This window comes from Dermacentor silvarum, chromosome 1 (assembly GCF_013339745.2).
Source record: "Dermacentor silvarum isolate Dsil-2018 chromosome 1, BIME_Dsil_1.4, whole genome shotgun sequence".
NCBI lineage: Eukaryota > Metazoa > Arthropoda > Arachnida > Ixodida > Ixodidae > Dermacentor > Dermacentor silvarum.
Window position 1 is genome coordinate 360,907,791 of NC_051154.1, and position 16,495 is coordinate 360,924,285.

The following is a 16,495-nucleotide window of genomic DNA, read 5'->3' on the forward strand; positions in this document are numbered from 1 at the left end:
ATAGGCCTAAAATCAGTCGCTGTAACTTGCGTAAAATATATAACTATTAAAGTGATGGCAGTGAATAGAGATGTGGGCAGTGACCATTGATGGTGTGTTCTGGAGTGATGATGTCATAAAATGTGTACGTGAAAGTAGCACGGTGCCTCAACAGAGCCCTTGAACGCACGGCCTGAGAGGCGCGTAATCTACAATATTGCTGTCGCAGCAGCAGCCTCTGAAGAGAGGATGTGCTACGAATGCAGAGGGCTGATGACTCGCAATGTACACGCATCTTCAATAAAGTTTAAAACTAACCTGTAGTCAAAAAATGGTTCTGTGCCCAGAAACATTGCTGGGTGTAGAGGGATGTGTTGTTTGTATGCTAAGGAGAAGTATTTCTTTCTTTGAGGTTCTAATTCCTTGCACTCTATTAAGACGTGGATTACAGTTAGTGTCTCGCCACGTTTGCTACAGGAAGGGGGTTCATTACCAGTCAACAGGTGAGAGTGCGTGCCATACGTGTGGCCAATTCTAAGGCGGCAGAGAATTACTTCGGTTTGTCGTGTTTTCGTTGTGGGTGGCCAATTCCCTAATTGTGGTTTAATGACGTGAAGTTTATTTCTTGTTTCCGCATTCAATAAGTGCTGCCAATAGCTCCTAAGGCTTTTTCGCGGGAGATGCTTCATATCTATTGCAGGGACAGCTATAGAGGAGGTGTTCCCCTTCCTTACAAGGGAAACGGCAGTTTCATCTGCAAGCATGTTGCCCTCAATACCTCTGTGGCCGGGTACCCAGCATATAGTGACACATTGGTTAGACGAATATGCTGTGCATAGCACTGAATAGAGCTCACTGAGCACAGGGTTTTTGTGTTTACGAGGAGACATTAATGCCTTTACTACGCTTAACGAGTCGGTGAATATAACAGATTTTTGAAGCTTTGATTTAGTTATATGCTTCCCTGCACACAATAGGGCTTGAGCCTCAGCCGTAAATATGCTTGTTTCTGGATGCATTTCACCGGATTCAGAAAAGGATGGACCGATTGCCGCATACGACACGCCAGCATGTGAGTTTGATGCGTCGGTAAAGAATTCCGGGCAAGAATATTTTGATTGTAGTTCACGAAAGTGCATCCGGATATGTACTTCCGGGGATACTTCGAGACCTCAATAAACGATGTGTCACATTCTATAAGTTGCCATTGCCAAGGCGGTAACGGCTTTGCCGGGGGCATTACATGATGCTGAAGCAGTGGAACACCGCTTTCTTTGCAGAGTTTCCTCACCCGCAGTGAGAAGGGTTCCGCTGCTGTAACTCGGTTATGGAAAAGTGTGGCACACGTATTGTCATTTATGATGGAGTAACAAGGATGTCGGCAGTCAGAGTTTCCTTTCAGAAAATACATAAAGCTAGAGTAGGACCTTTGTAGGTATAGGGGCCACTCATTTGACTCCACATAAAGACTTTGCACGGGGCTAGTTCTGAAGCCTCCGGTTGCCAGGCGGATGCCTAATTGGTGAACAGAATCGATCATCTTTAAAGCACTGGGGGCGGCGGACTGATAGACTATCGCACCGTAGTCTATGCGTGAACGAATGAGACTTTTGTATAAGTTTAACAAACACTTTCTGTCGCTGCCCCATGTGGTATGCGACAATATTTTAAGAATGTTTATTGCTTTTAAGCATTTCGTTTTAAGGTACTTTATGTGGGGAATGAAAGTCAGTTTAGAGTCTAGAATTGTGCCTAAAAATTTATATTCTCTGTTTACTGGTATGAGCTGTCCGTGTAGTTCCACTTCAGGGTCTGCTACGAGCCCTCTCTTTCGTGTGAATAGAACACACGAGCTTTTATTTGGGTTTACTTTAAAGCCATTTTCTGCGGCCCATGTAGAGACTTTGTTCAGGGCAACTTGAACCTGTCGTTGGCACACTGTAAGGTTACAAGATTTATAACCTATCTGTACGTCGTCGACGTACACGGAATATGAGATGGCTGAAGGCAATGTTGTTCGGAGCGAGTTCATCTTGACTATAAAAAGCGTACAGCTGAGCACGCCTCCCTGAGGTACCCCAGTTTCTTGTATGAATGAACGGGACAGCGCATTACCTATTTTGACACGGAAAGTACGATTCTGCAAGTAGCTCTCTATAACGTTTAGCATGTTCCCGCGGATGCCCATTGCCGACAGGTCTCGCAGGATTCCGTAACGCCACGCTGTGTCATACGCCTTCTCCATATCCAGAAATACAGATAAGAAGAACTGTTTATGTATGAAAGCATCCCGAATGTTTGTTTCGATGCGCACGAGATGGTCAGTTGTAGACCGGCCTTCTCTGAAACCGCATTGGTAAGGGACAAGCAGTCTGTTTGATTCCAGGAAATGTAGAAGACGACGATTAATCATTTTTTTCGAATAGCTTACATAAACAACTAGTGAGCGCAATTGGGCGATAACTTGTCACAGCGGATGGGTCCTTCCCCTGTTTTAAGACCGGGATGACAATGGCTTCTTTCCATGTAGATGGGAGGTGTCCTGCAGCCCATATTACATTGTACAGTGCAAGCAGTGTCATTTGAGTGTCTTCGTGAAAGTGTTTAATCATGTCGTACATGATTCTGTCAGGTCCGGGTGCAGAGCTGAGGCAAGCAGTCAGGGAGGCTTTCAGCTCGGCGATGCAGAAGGGGAGGTTATAAGGTTCGTCATGTCTACATCTGCGGTTTATTACGTTGAGTTCTGCTATATCTTAGTATTTTAAGAATGCCTCGGAATAGTGAACTGAGCTGGATACACGCTCGAAGTGTTTGCCAAGAGCGTCAGCTTGCTCTTTTAATGTATTCCGTTGGTCATCGACCAGGGGTAATGGCTGGGTTTGCTGGCCATTAAGTCTTTTCAAGCCATTCCAGACTTTCGCTTCCTGCTTGTAAGAGTTTATGTTTGAGAGAAACCTCTCCCAGCTTGCCCTCTTTGCCTGTCTGCGCCTCCACCTTCCCTGTGACTTGACGTGCTTGAACTCAACGAGATTTTCAGCAGTTAGAAATCTGCGGAATATGCTCCATGCTTTGTTTTGTTTCTTTCGCGCCTCCTTGCAGTCGTCGTTCCACCGGGGAACCCGTCTTTTAGATGAGCTGCCCTTTGTCTGAGGAATGCATTTCTCTGCTGCGTCTACAATAAAAGCAGTAAAATACGCTACGGCGTCGTCTATGTTAAAGTCACTGATAAAGTCTGGTGATATACATGTTAACTCTTTAAAACACAACCAATCTGCCGCTGGTAGTTTCCATCTAGGAGGATGCGGAGGACCGTTTTCTTGTTTTGCTAAGTTTAATGTCGCAGGGAAGTGGTCACTTCCAAAAAGATTGTTATGACACTCCACTGCAGGTCGAGGAAAAGAGTCGGAGAGCCAATAGCTAAATCTATTGAAGAATATGAATTGTAATGTATGTTGTAGTATGTTGGCTCTTTCTTATTGAACAGGCAAGCACCGGACGTCAATAGAAAGTTTTCTATTAGTCGACCCCTCGAGTCACACCGGGAGTCTCCCCACAGACTGTTGTGCGCATTGAAATCGCCGACGACAACGTAGGGTTCAGGGAGCTGATTTATTAGGCTGTAGAGTTCTGTCTTGCTGAGGTGGTAATCTGGTGGTATGTAAATGGAGCAGATAGTAACCAATTTGTTGAAAATAATTGCTCGAATTGATACTGCCTCGAGAGGCGTCTGGAGGACTAAATGCCGACAAGCTATTGACTTGTCAACAATTAATGCTACGCCGACCGACGGGGCGTTAGCATTATCACGATCCTTGCGGAAGATGGCGTATTGCCGCAGGAAATTTGTTTGCGTTTGCTTTAAATGTGTCTCCTGAACACGCAGCACCTTTGGATTGTATTTGTGTAAAAGTTCTTTAACGTCATCGAGGTTTTGCATAAGACCTCTCACGTTCCAGTGTAATATTTGTGTATCCATGTTGTTTGAGTTCTTGTGCTGTGTGTCAAGAGGATTCGAGTTGGCTTACGGAGCCTTTCCAGGCCCCGTAATCCGTGGTTTGTCTTTTTTGGAGCGGTCGCGAGATTCGCGCTGCTAAGGAGGCGCTGGGTGCGCCGGCTGGCTTGTAGTTGTGTCCATCGACTCCTGGGAGCCGCTGGACTTCCGCTCATTCGAGCGGGGTGTTTTCAGGGTAGACCTTGCCTCAGAAAGCAGGGCCTTGGAGGCCACCAACCCAGAGGTCGATGGGCCCTCCTTAAGAGATGGCGCAGCAGCGCTGGCTGCTGTCGCCTGGGAGGCTGGTGGCACAGCCGCGGCCACACTCTTTGTGGGCCGGGCCGATGCCGGAGTCTGCTGCGGCGTTGCCCCCATACGCGCCGCATACCCTTCGATATTCAGGAAGGAAATGCGCTTTCGCGCTTCCTGAAAGGAGATATTTTCTTTGACCTTTAACGTAACTATTTCTTTTTCCCTCTTCCAGGAAGGACATGAGCGGGAGTATGCAGGATGGTCACCGTCGCAGTTTGCGCAGTGTAGTGTCTCAGTACAATTGTCGGCAGGATGATCGTGTGACGCGCACTTTGCACATGTGGTACGGCCCCGGCAGCTTTGAGAGCCGTGACCAAATCGCTGGCACTTAAAGCAGCGGCGCGGGTTTGGAATGTAGGGTCTAAGTTTGATTTTCAGATAGCCTGTTTCAATATATTCTGGTAATGTACTCGTGCAAAACGTCAAAATTAAGTGTTTAGTGGGGATCTCTTTGTCATCCCGCCTGATCCTAATCCTTTGGACATTTGTCACGTGCTGTTCCTTCCAGCCCTCAAGGAGCTCGGTTTCACTCAAGTCAAGGAAATCTTGTTCCGATATGACTCCGCGTGAACTGTTCAGCGAACGGTGGGGGTTCATCGAGACAGGGGTATTGCCAATTTCAGCAAGTCCAGACAGTTTCTCGAACTGATTCTTGTCACTTAGTTCTAGCAACAGGTCACCGCTGGCCATTTTTGTGACCTTATAGCCGGGACCTAATTTCTCAGTGAGGCATTTCGCAACAACAAATGGTGATATAGTTCTGGCAGTTTTATCAGTGTTTTGACAACTTAACACGTGGTACTTTGGGTATATCTCTTTGGTCTGGACGAAAAGTTTCAGCGAGTCATCGGTGCGCCCTCTCTTTGAAAGAGGGCGATCGGCGAGTCGGGGGAACGACGAAAAAGCCATATAAGTTACTCTAATTTCGGTAGCTATGCCAACCGCCCACCACCGAGCCCAACAAGGGGACGCTACGAGACCCGAAGGAAACGCAGACGCCAGCTGTACGTAGCCACTATAACCTAATATAGAATACCCAAGGTTGGATAAAATACACCAGGTTAACCCTTGCTGCCTGGAAAAATTGGAAGTAAGAGGAAGCGAGGAGAGGACAGGAAAGATTGAAAGTGATAGAGAAAGACGAAGATTGGAGAGGAGTACAGGAAAAGGCAACTACCGATTTCCCCCGGGTGGGTCAGTCCGGGGGTGCCGTCTACGCGAAGCAGAGGCAAAGGGGTCTGTTGCCTCCACCGAGGGGCCATAAATGTCCAAACACCCAGCATCGGCTCAACCCCCAGGATTCCCTTTTCCCCGGACACGGCTAAGCCACGCACGCTTAAGCGCTGGAGGGTCCAACCCCCCTGTGCTCGGGTCCGTGGTGTCGCAACACACCAAACGCCTGCTGACGCAGACGCCCCTGCGGGGCCCCCATCCTATCTGTACCCTGTCGCAAGAGCGCCTTCTCTGCTAAAGCGTGGGTATATTCCTCTATATACGTACGCGTTTTCTTAAGGAGGCTGCTGGCCAGACGACGATTGATGTAGCAGCAGACGGCAGACTTCTGGCTCTCTTTCAGAAAGAAGGAGAGAGCCTCTCTTATAACTTATTGTCGTCTGTCGCTTTACGTTTTTTCGTCTGCATCTCTCGACTCGCATCCAGAAGACACGGGGTTGGTCAGCCGACGAGCACGGTCTTGCACGATACGACAGTTTCTTCTTCGTGATCATCGTCCTTTTCCCTCTTATCTCTTATCGTAGTGGTAAATCCATGATTGAGGTGAAAACCACAACGCGCAAAGGTTGCATGAAAAGTTTGAGTTAGAGCTTAAGAGGTGACGAAACGAATGGGGGAAGCGGTAAATACGCGGCGATCAATAAGTCAAGTGAAAGCAGAGAGAAAGAGAGCAAGAAATGCAGAAATTGAGTATAAACGGAGTTTCGGTCGTATAACTTAACACCAGCAACCCGTTTCACCATCATCCATTGTACACGATAAATGAAGGAGTGGAAGGGGCGGGGTGAGGGAGGCATGTACACATCATATAGCATGCACGCATTGTATAGCATCGTGTATAGAATAGATCTTAACACTGATAAAATTTGTATTTGTTTCTTCGCATGGACCTCGTTCTAACGTTCGCTTCTTTTGTACATTTTATCTCTCCAATGCAGTCCCGACTGAGACCAATGGCTATGGGACCGCCACTCCTGTGCTCTCAACCGGTGCAGCGGCGGAAGCAGACGACATCCTGGGCCCACCTTCTCTGGAACCGGAAGTCGAGCTGGCGCCCCGGAGACACGTAAGCCCGCTTTCTAAACTAGCCTCGCAGGCTGAAAACTCTACTGGAAGTAAAACACCAACGAGAGAAGTGGACGAACCGAAGCCCAAGCCGTCGGCCGGAGCCAATGGCGGCAAAAGAAAGCCGAGAGACAAAGACGAAGCCAAAACCGCAGGCAATGGAAAAGGAGAACATATGAACTCGCATCCCCGAGGCGTAGCAAGAGACGACAAAACGGCGAAAGGCGAGCCACCCGAGGAGCCGGGCCAAGACGAGCCGAGAGATGACGACAAACTACGAGATGGACCGGGCAAAAAGGCCGAAGAAAAGTCAGAGCGGGCTTCGAGGGGACAGCCGGTGAGCGCGGACAAGCAGTCCGGGACCAAGCCGAAGCAAGACGATAAGCAGGAGCCAACAAAGCCAGACGGAAACGAAGGAAACGGGGACAAAGTGAAGTCCAAGAACGAATCCCCGCAGCCGGGCCAGGAGGACAAACACTGCATTCAACCTGGTAAGGGATCGACTGTCCTCTCCGTACTGTTTTTACCGATGGACAATGCAAAGGGAATTCACTTTTAGGCTGTGGTTCTTGATTAGTCTTCACGTAAAAGAGGCTCTAAATATTCGTGCCAGTATTTGGTGCTGTCGGCCATTCTTGACATTGGTCTATCGAAGCCGCCGACTTCCTAGCTATAGTTTTGCAGTCAGTGGAACCATTGCTTCGCCCCATTCCCAACCTGACCTCACTACATGCACTTGAACAAGTGTTTCGTCGGTATGAATATCGTATAGGTTGAAGAAACTCTCCCTGCATCAGGTGACTGACAGGAAACTCGGTACAGTAGGAACTTTCCGCCTATTGCTCATCACCAACGCACTTAAACGTTAAAAACTGACAGAGCCATGCAGGCTCACATCTACAAACTTTTTTGGATACGTGCCGTGCTGCGGAGTCTCTGGACCACATCATGGAGTTTAAGGCTTTGTCCATCCGAATACAGGGCACCCAAACCACCGGGAGTACAAAAGGACGCAAAAGAAGTAAAACGCAAGCGGCTTTGCGCGGCACCCTGCCAATGGCAAACATCACTTCACGAACGAAAACCCTTAGTGAATTTGGCAGCCCATTTCCTGTTGATAGTGCCTGACAGCTCCGTTGCACATTCTTCTCTTTTGTCTTCTGTGGCATTGTCATGAATATTTTGATGCAGGCACGGATAAAAAAATTGCAAAGAAAACAAGGGACGATTGAGTAACACTTCTTCATCGGGCGCAAGTTTGAACACCTAGCAGCGATGTATCATCAGTGCACACGAAAATGGGGGACGGCGGATTGGAAAATGGACTAGGTGGAGCGGGCCATTGTGTAGCTGCCTGCCCTGTTTCTACGAAGAACGAAATAGAACGTTGCGTCTTGTTCGATGCCATGTAGGGAAGAAGAAGAAAAAACAAAAACAGCACTACTCTTTTTTCTTCTTACACGGCGCAAAGTGCAAGGCCATTAGAGCGGCAAGTTTCTGGTCCGCAGGAAGCGAATGCCTGAACCCTCAGAACGCGTTGCCTTTGATCGCGAATTTCGTCACACGCTGCAGCAGGGTACCGATGACTTCGCAGCGCGGCATTTGCGTGTTGCGGTGAGGCGAGAAATGCAGCCGAAAGCACAAACAGGCCTCTCGATGCTACAGTGGAAACTGAAAGTGCCTTTGGCCACGTCCGTAGGTCGGAATAAATTGAACTGTATTGAATTCTCGGGGTTTTATGGGCGCAAGAAAACACGGTTTGATTATGAAGCGGGCCGTAGTGCTTGGGGTGCTGGGGATGAATTTTGACCACCTGCAGTCAATGCACAGTACGGGTGGCGTTTTTTTCTACTTCTTTTATCATCGAGATGCGGCCGCCATGGTCGGGATTCGATCCCGCGACGTCGTGCTTTACAGCGCAAGGCCATATCAACCAAGCCATTGCGGCGGTCAGATTGTTAACTCAGAAGAGTTGGTAATTCATACGAAACGCACAAAGCCCGAACACCATTCCACATAAAAAAAAAAGAAGAACTCGTTCGCCTGTATTGCCCAGAATGAGTACAACAGTACAACAAAAAAGATACGAATGTAATTTGAGTAAGGCAATTTGGATAATGTCGTAATTATTTCATTATCAATTGGTTTGCTCAGCGGCCCACAAATAAAAACCTCGCTCGCTCATGTGAAAAAAAAACGCTACTACGGACTTATTTATAGAGGGCTTAAATCCGAATTTTGAGTTATAGAACTTCGCGTATCAAAAATGATACGTTGGGTTTTGCAGGGCCAAATTTGCAAAGGTGTGCTGCGGACTGGGCTTAAGCGAAGTAAAAACTACAACAAACAGGGCGCTCTTGTTCCACTTGTTTCTATTGCTTGTCTCCTCTCCGTAGCGCTCTTTTGAAACGGAGAGAAATTGTACTGGAAAACCGTATGTTTATTCACTTGACGAGAAAACGATGATTAATACTGGGAGAAGGATAAACCAAAAGCGCAATAGAGAAAAACTTCCGCGTACTAAATTTCGCGACAATATTTCAACGCCTGTGTGTCACTGGTATGACGTCACTCAGCCACTAAGGCGAGAACCAGTCCCGCGGCACTTTGAGCCAACTAGTCGCAACTAGTCGCGCGGTCCTTTTTCGTGTTTCGCGGGCTTTCTTTTATAGACTTATAAAAAACTTTTATGTATCACGTAAGGAGCAACGGAAAGGTTGATCGGGAATTTTTTGTTTTAGAATGGTCTAAGATTTTCTCGCTGACACTTTAGCTCTGAGCGTAATATTTATTGAAGCTGATTATTTAATAATAATTAATTGAGCACATAGGCGACATACAAAAAATGTCTGACTTGCTCCAAGACCATGGTTCAGTCCAACTAAGCGGCACTTGTTGCATATGTTAAATTTTTTGCACAAGTTACGTGGGACAATGACATATCCCCCCCCCCCTTTTTTTGGTATGCATACAAGGGTCTGCCATTTATGAACGATGCTTGACTAGTGGCCGTGTTGGCCAATAAGCCACATTGATAAAGATTTCCTGGCATCTACTTGGATTCAGGTCCTTAAAGACATGCCTATAGGCGTTGCGCGTTTCAGCCTCTCGCGGGCGAGGTACTTCATGTAGCAGCTTACGCTGGCCATCTCTGATGATGATGATGAATTTGGTGTTTTGTGGCGCAAGGGCCAAGTATGGCCAAAGAGCGCCAGGCCACAGTTAATGAGTTAACAATGAAGTTATAATTATGTAGTTGGTTGTGACATGGCTGTAGAGGGGCCTAAAAACAGTGGCAGTAAAGTCCGTAAACACATGTAGTAAAATTATGGAAATGACCAATGAATGTACTTTAAAACAAGAAATACATTGACAAGGGGGGATAAAATGAACTACAATATGTCGTTTGTAGCACTACTGCATTTCCAAGGCCCTTGAAACGCAAGGGCATGGAAGCATGGGCGTTACAAAGCGGTCCTATCGCAGCAGCAGCCTCTTGAAAAAGGATGCGCTACGAATGTCTCGTGCCTATCACTTTCAATAGAGCAAAATCATTTAAAAAGTTTAAAACTGATTTGCTATCGAAAAACGGCTCTGGTCCAAGGAACATTGCCGGATGGCGAGGAATATGCTCTCTGTAAGCTGAAGAAAAATACTTTCTACGTAGAAGTTCTGCTTCCTGGCATTCAAGCAAAACATGAAGGACGGTGAGCCTCTCGCCACATTTGCCACAGGTTGGAGACTCATCACCAGTCAGCAGATAATTGTGGGTACCATACGTGTGCCCTATTCTGAGTCGACAGAACAGGACATCGATGTGCCGCGTTTTCGTTGTGGATGTACACATGCCTAACTGTGGTTTTATTACGAAGAGCTTATTATTAGTTTCAGCTTCCCACAAAGGTTGCCAATGGTTTTTTAGCTTCTTGCGTACAAAAGCTTTAAGATCTCCAGCTGAGACAGTCATGGTAGAATTAACAGCAGCCGATGCAATTGATGTAGCCATTTTGTCGGAAAGCATATTACCTTCTATTTCCCTATGCCCGGGAACCCAGCATACTATCACATGTTTATTGGATGAATAAATAGTGCACAATAGTGAATAAAGCTCAATAAAAACAGGATTCTTGTGCTTTTTTAAAGACAGTAAAGCTTTTACAACACTTAAGGAGTCTGTGAATATTATTGTCTTTTGTAGTTCGGATTCCTTGATGTGTTTTACTGCAGTCAGTACTGCATAGGTTTCTGCTGTAAAAATACTTGTCTGAGGGTGCAGAATGCCGGACTCAGAGAAGGAAGGACCCAAAGCTGCGTAAGATACGCCGGCATGTGACTTTGCCGCATCCGTGTAAAATTCAGGGCAACAGTACTTTGACTGAAGTTCTAAAAAGTGCAGGTGAATGTGTGTCTGTGGAGCATGTTTTGTAACCTCGATAAAAGATGTGTCACATTCTACCACCCGCCACTGCCACGGAGGTAGCAGCTTTGCTGGTGGCATTAGGCGATGTTCAAGCAATGGGACGCCCATTTCACTACTTAGCTTTCTGACACGCAGCGAAAAGGGCTCTCTTGCTGTAAGTCGATTGCGAAACAGTGTGGCAGATGTGGTATTGTTTATGGTCGTGTAACATAGGTGTTCAGGGTTCGAATGCACTTTCAGAAAATAAGTGAAACTAGAGTATGACCTCTGTAAATTAAGAGACCATTCGTTCGATTCCACGTAGAGACTTTGTACGGGACTTGTCCTGAAGGCGCCCGTGGCCAATCGGATGCCTAAATGATGAATCGGATCCAGCATTCTTAATGCGGTTGGCGCAGCAGAGTGATACACCATGGCACCATAATCTAAGCGTGAACGTACTAGGCTCTTGTACAGGTTCAACAAGCACTTTCTGTCGCTGCCCCATGTTGTGTGTGACAGTATTTTGAGAATGTTCATTGTGTTTAGGCATTTAACTTTGAGGTACCTAATGTGGGGAAGGAAGGATAGTTTAGTGTCCAGTATCACACCTAAAAACTTGTGCTCTGCGTTTAGAGGTAGGCGTTGGCCAAGGAGTTCGATAGTGGGCTCAGGCACGAGGCCCCTCTTTCTTGTAAAGAGCACACAGGAGCTTTTCTGGGGATTTAACTTAAATCCATTTGCGTTAGCCCATTTGGACACTTTGTTTAGGCAAAGCTGAACATGTCGTTCGCAGACGGCGAGGTTACACGATTTAATCCGATTTGCACGTCATCGACATATGCAGAATAAAAAATACTTTGCGGAATAGATGATCGCAAGGCGTTCATTTTTATAATAAAAAGGGTACAACTGATTACACCACCCTGCGGTACCCCGGTTTCCTGGATAAATGACCTGGACAAAGCATTACCAATTCGAACACGGAATGTCCGATTTGTTAGGTAACTTTCAATGACGTTTAACATGTTCCCACGGATACCCATTCCTGACAGATCCCGCAGAATTCCGTAGCGCCAAGTGGTGTCGTATGCTTTTTCCATGTCGAGGAACACCGACAAAAAGTACTGTTGGTGCGCAAATGCGTCACGAATGTTAGCCTCGACGCGTACGAGGTGGTCTGTTGTCGACCGCCCTTCCCTGAAACCACACTGATGTGGGTCGAGCAACTTTTTGGATTCAAGAAAGTGCAACAGACGGCGATTGATCTTCTTTTCGAACAGCTTACATAGGCAGCTGGTCAGTGCTATTGGGCGGTAACTTGATACCAAGGATGGGTCTTTCTTCTGCTTCAAAATTGGGACACCGATAGCTTCCTTCCACCTAGCTGGAAGGTATCCGGCGGCCCAAATTGTGTTGAAAAGTGCGAGGAGCGTAATTTGTGTGTCAGTGTGTAAGTACTTGAGCATGTCGTACATGATCCTGTCAGCTCCCGGCGCGGAGCTTTTGCATGCGTTCAAAGCAGCTTTCAGTTCTGCGATGTCGAAGGGACTGTTGTATGGTTCGTTTTGTTTGCATCTGCGGTCAAGTGCCTTATGTTCTTCTATTTCTTTGTAACTGATGAATGATGGGGAATAATGCACAGAGCTAGACACCCGTTCGAAGTATTCCCCAAGCGCATCAGCTTGGTCTTCTAGGCTGTTCCCTTCGTCATTTACCAGGGGTAATGAATGGCTTTGTTGCCCCTTAAGACTTCGTATCCCGTTCCATACTTTTGCCTCTTGGGTATAGGAATTAATGCCTGAAAGGAACCTTTCCCAGCTTACCCTCTTGGCTTGTCGTCGCGTTCGCCTTCCCTGTGATTTAATGTGTTTAAACTCTATGAGGTTTTCAGCTGTTGGCGATCGACGGAGCATGCCCCATGCTTTATTTTGTTTTTTGCGTGCCTGCTTGCAGTCTTCATTCCACCAAGGCACTAGTCTTTTGAACGAGCTGCCACTTGTTTGTGGAATGCATTTCTCTGCTGCGTCAATAATAAAAGCGGTAAAATACGCTACTGCGTCGTCTATGCTAAATTCATTGATAAAATCGCGTGATATAAATGTCGATTCTTTAAAAAGTTTCCAATCGGCGGATGCTAGTCTCCACCTAGGGACATGCGGAGGGGAGTTATGTTGGGTAACTGAGTTTAGTGTGACTGGAAAGTGATCACTTCCGAATGGGTTTTTAATTACACTCCATTCTAAGTGGGAAAAAAGGGAAGCAGAACCAATCGCCAAGTCTATTGATGAGTATGAATTGTGATGAAGGTTATAATAGGTTGGCTCCTTTTTATTGAAGAGGCATGCACCGGAGTTCACGAGGAAGTTTTCTATGAATCTACCTCTCGCATCGCATCGTGAGTCTCCCCACATCGTGTTATGAGCGTTAAAATCTCCCACGAGTATGTAGGGTTCGTGAAGCTGATCAATGAGGTTATGGAAGTCTTTTTTATCGAGAAGATGATTCGGGGGTATATAAATGGAGCATACGGTTACCAACTTACTAAAAAGAAGTGCCCGAACTGACACTGCCTCAAAGGGCGTCTGAAGGGCGACATATTGACAAGCTACAGACTTGTTGGCAACTATTGCTACACCGCCAGACGAGGCGTTCGCCACATCACGGTCTTTACGGTAGATGGTGTAGTGACGAAGAAAGTTTGTATTTGTGGGTTTCAGATGTGTCTCTTGAACACACAGCAACTTTGGATTATGTTTATGTAGGAGTTCTCTAATATCGTCGAGGTTATGAAGAAGTCCTCTCACATTCCATTGTAGTATTTGTGTATCCATAATGATTTTGTGCTGTGTGTTTAAGACAGGAAAGTTATGTTAGCCCACAGGGCCCTTTCCGGGCCCCGTGATGCGGGGTTTGTCTTTCTTGGCACGCTCCTGAGAGCTGCGCCGGTCCTTCGGCGTCTGAGACGCCGATACAGTTGGTGATGTATCCATTGCCTCCGCCGAGGCGCTGGATGCCCGCTCGCGGCGTACGCTCGCGGGGGATTCGGGCTTCTCTGCACGAGCAGAGGCCCTAGAAGTCCTAGATTCCGCAGGCCCGGAGGGCTGCTGGCTGTTCTTGCTGGGTGGTGGAACAGCACTAGCTGATCCCCCTGTGGGGGCGGGTGGCACTACCGCCGGTCCACTCTGCGTGGCCCTGACGGTCGCCGAGAACCGTTGTGGCACTGCCCCCTGCCGTGCCACTTCGGAGAATGTCGGTCCCTGTACAATAGAGAGGCGTTTGCGCGCTTCTTTGAACGAAATGTTTTCTTTTACTTTTAGAGTGATTATTTCTTTTTCCTTCTTCCATGAAGGACAGGAGCGAGAATAAGCAGGGTGCTCACCGTCGCAGTTTGCACAGTGGAGTGGGTCGTTGCAGTCGTCCGCGGGGTGGCCATGCGACGCGCACTTTGCACAGGTAGTACGGCCTCGACAGCTCTGAGAGCCGTGACCGAATCTTTGGCACTTAAAACAGCGTCGTGGGTTTGGTATGTATGGTCTGACATTGATTTTCATGTAGCCTGTTTCGATCTGTTCGGGGAGTGTGCTGGTGCAGAAAGGGAGAATGAGGTGTTTCGTAGGAATTTCTTTGTCGTCGCGTCGGATCTTAATTCGCTGCACATTCGTGACATGTTGTTCCTTCCAGCCCTCTAGGAGCTCTGTCTCAGTCAATTCTAAGAGGTCTTGTTCCGAAACTACACCTCGTGTGCTGTTGAGGGAACGATGTGGAGTTACCGAAATTTGAATGTCACCAAATGAAACGAGATTTGTCAGCTTCTCATATTGTACTTTGTCACGAATTTCAAGGAGAAGGTCGCCATTGGCCATTTTTGTGATTTTGTATCCGGGGCCCAGAGTGTCGGTGAGGCACTTTGCGACAATAAAGGGTGATAGCGTTCTTACAGTCTTTTGGGGAATTTCAGTATGGATCACATGGAACCGTGGAAAGATTTCCTTGCTCTTGGCAAAAAAGGTGAAAGATTCATCGGTGCGCCCTCTCTTCAAAAGAGGGCGATCAGGGAGTTTTGGGAAGGAGCTTAAAGCCATAAAATATATAAATTTCGGCAGCTGTGCCAGCCGCCCACCACGGAGCCCAACAAGGGGACGCGGCAAGATTCTGCATATACATGGCCTGCCAGCGCCAGCAGTACACAGCCACTATAACCTAATGTATATACCCAAGAGTGGATATGTTACACACGGTTAACCCTTGCCGCCTGGAAATTCGGAAGTAAGAAGAAGTGAAAAGAGGACAGGAAAGCTGAAAAGGTGAGAGATAAAGACGAAGATTGGAGAGGAGGACAGGAAAAGGCGACTGCCGATTTCCTCCAGGTGGGTCAGTCTGGAGGCGCCGTCTATGTGAAGCAGAGGCCAAAGAGGTGTGTTGCCTCCGCCGAGGGGCCGTAAAGGTCCGAACACCCGGCATCGGCTCAACCCCCAGGATCCCCCTTTCCCCAGACACGGCTAAGCCGCGCACGGCTACACGCGGGAGGGTCCTAAACCTCGTGTGCTCGGGTCCGTGGTGTCGCAACACACCAAACGCCTGCTTACGCAGACGCCCCTGCGGGCCGCTGGCCATCTCTAATCGTCAGTTCACAGCGAGATTCTCGTATACGGGGTTGGCTGCGGGACACCTCTTTACAAGAGAGGTCGGATAAGTTCGGGTATTTCGCTGCAGCTATCGAAGTGGCCGGGTTGCGCGCAACCTCGTCGCTACCTTCCTCCCCCCGCAAGCGAAAAAAAACTGCTTAAAGCATTCAAATCATGCCCACCGAATAAAAAACTGGCAAATCAATATACACGATAGGCACCATTCTGGCGGCCACGATAGACACAGCCAACGCGCTAGTCGCTCCACCGCTTCCGCCCCGTGTTGCATCCCAAATAGGCAGTGCGCATCGCTTGGGTGTTTCCCACGATGCCACCCCCTTCATCAGCGGTCGCCTACCTGGCGACGCGGTGCGACACCGGCTGGGACGCAATGACAAAGAAGCTCACGAAGCGACCACAACCGCCACCATTCGTGAAAGGGGGACCAGCGCGAAGGTCGATCTCCCGACCCTGTCAATATGACCGTCACCAAGTCGCCGACTTTCGTGGAGGGAGTGTGAACCACCTGTTTCAGATTGTCTCGTCCATGCATGCGAGGGTTCAACATTAGAGGCGGAGCTCTGTGAAGAATATGACCCCTCTGACTGGCCGCACCAAAGCCGCAGCGGCTGCGGAGAACCTGACCTAGGCGGCGGTCTGACCTGCCACGCGGCTGAGAGTGCCAAGAATCTCTGGGTCCGGACGGGCCGCAACTAAAAACAGAACCTGGCAACGTTCAACACGCGCACCCTGTCGGGTGAGGCTAGCTTAGCAGGGCTATTTGAACAATTACCAGGTATTGCCTGGGATATTATTGGCCTTAGTGAGGTTAGAAGAACTGGCGAGGCTTATCTAGTGCTAATTAACTGCCACGTACACTGCTAAATA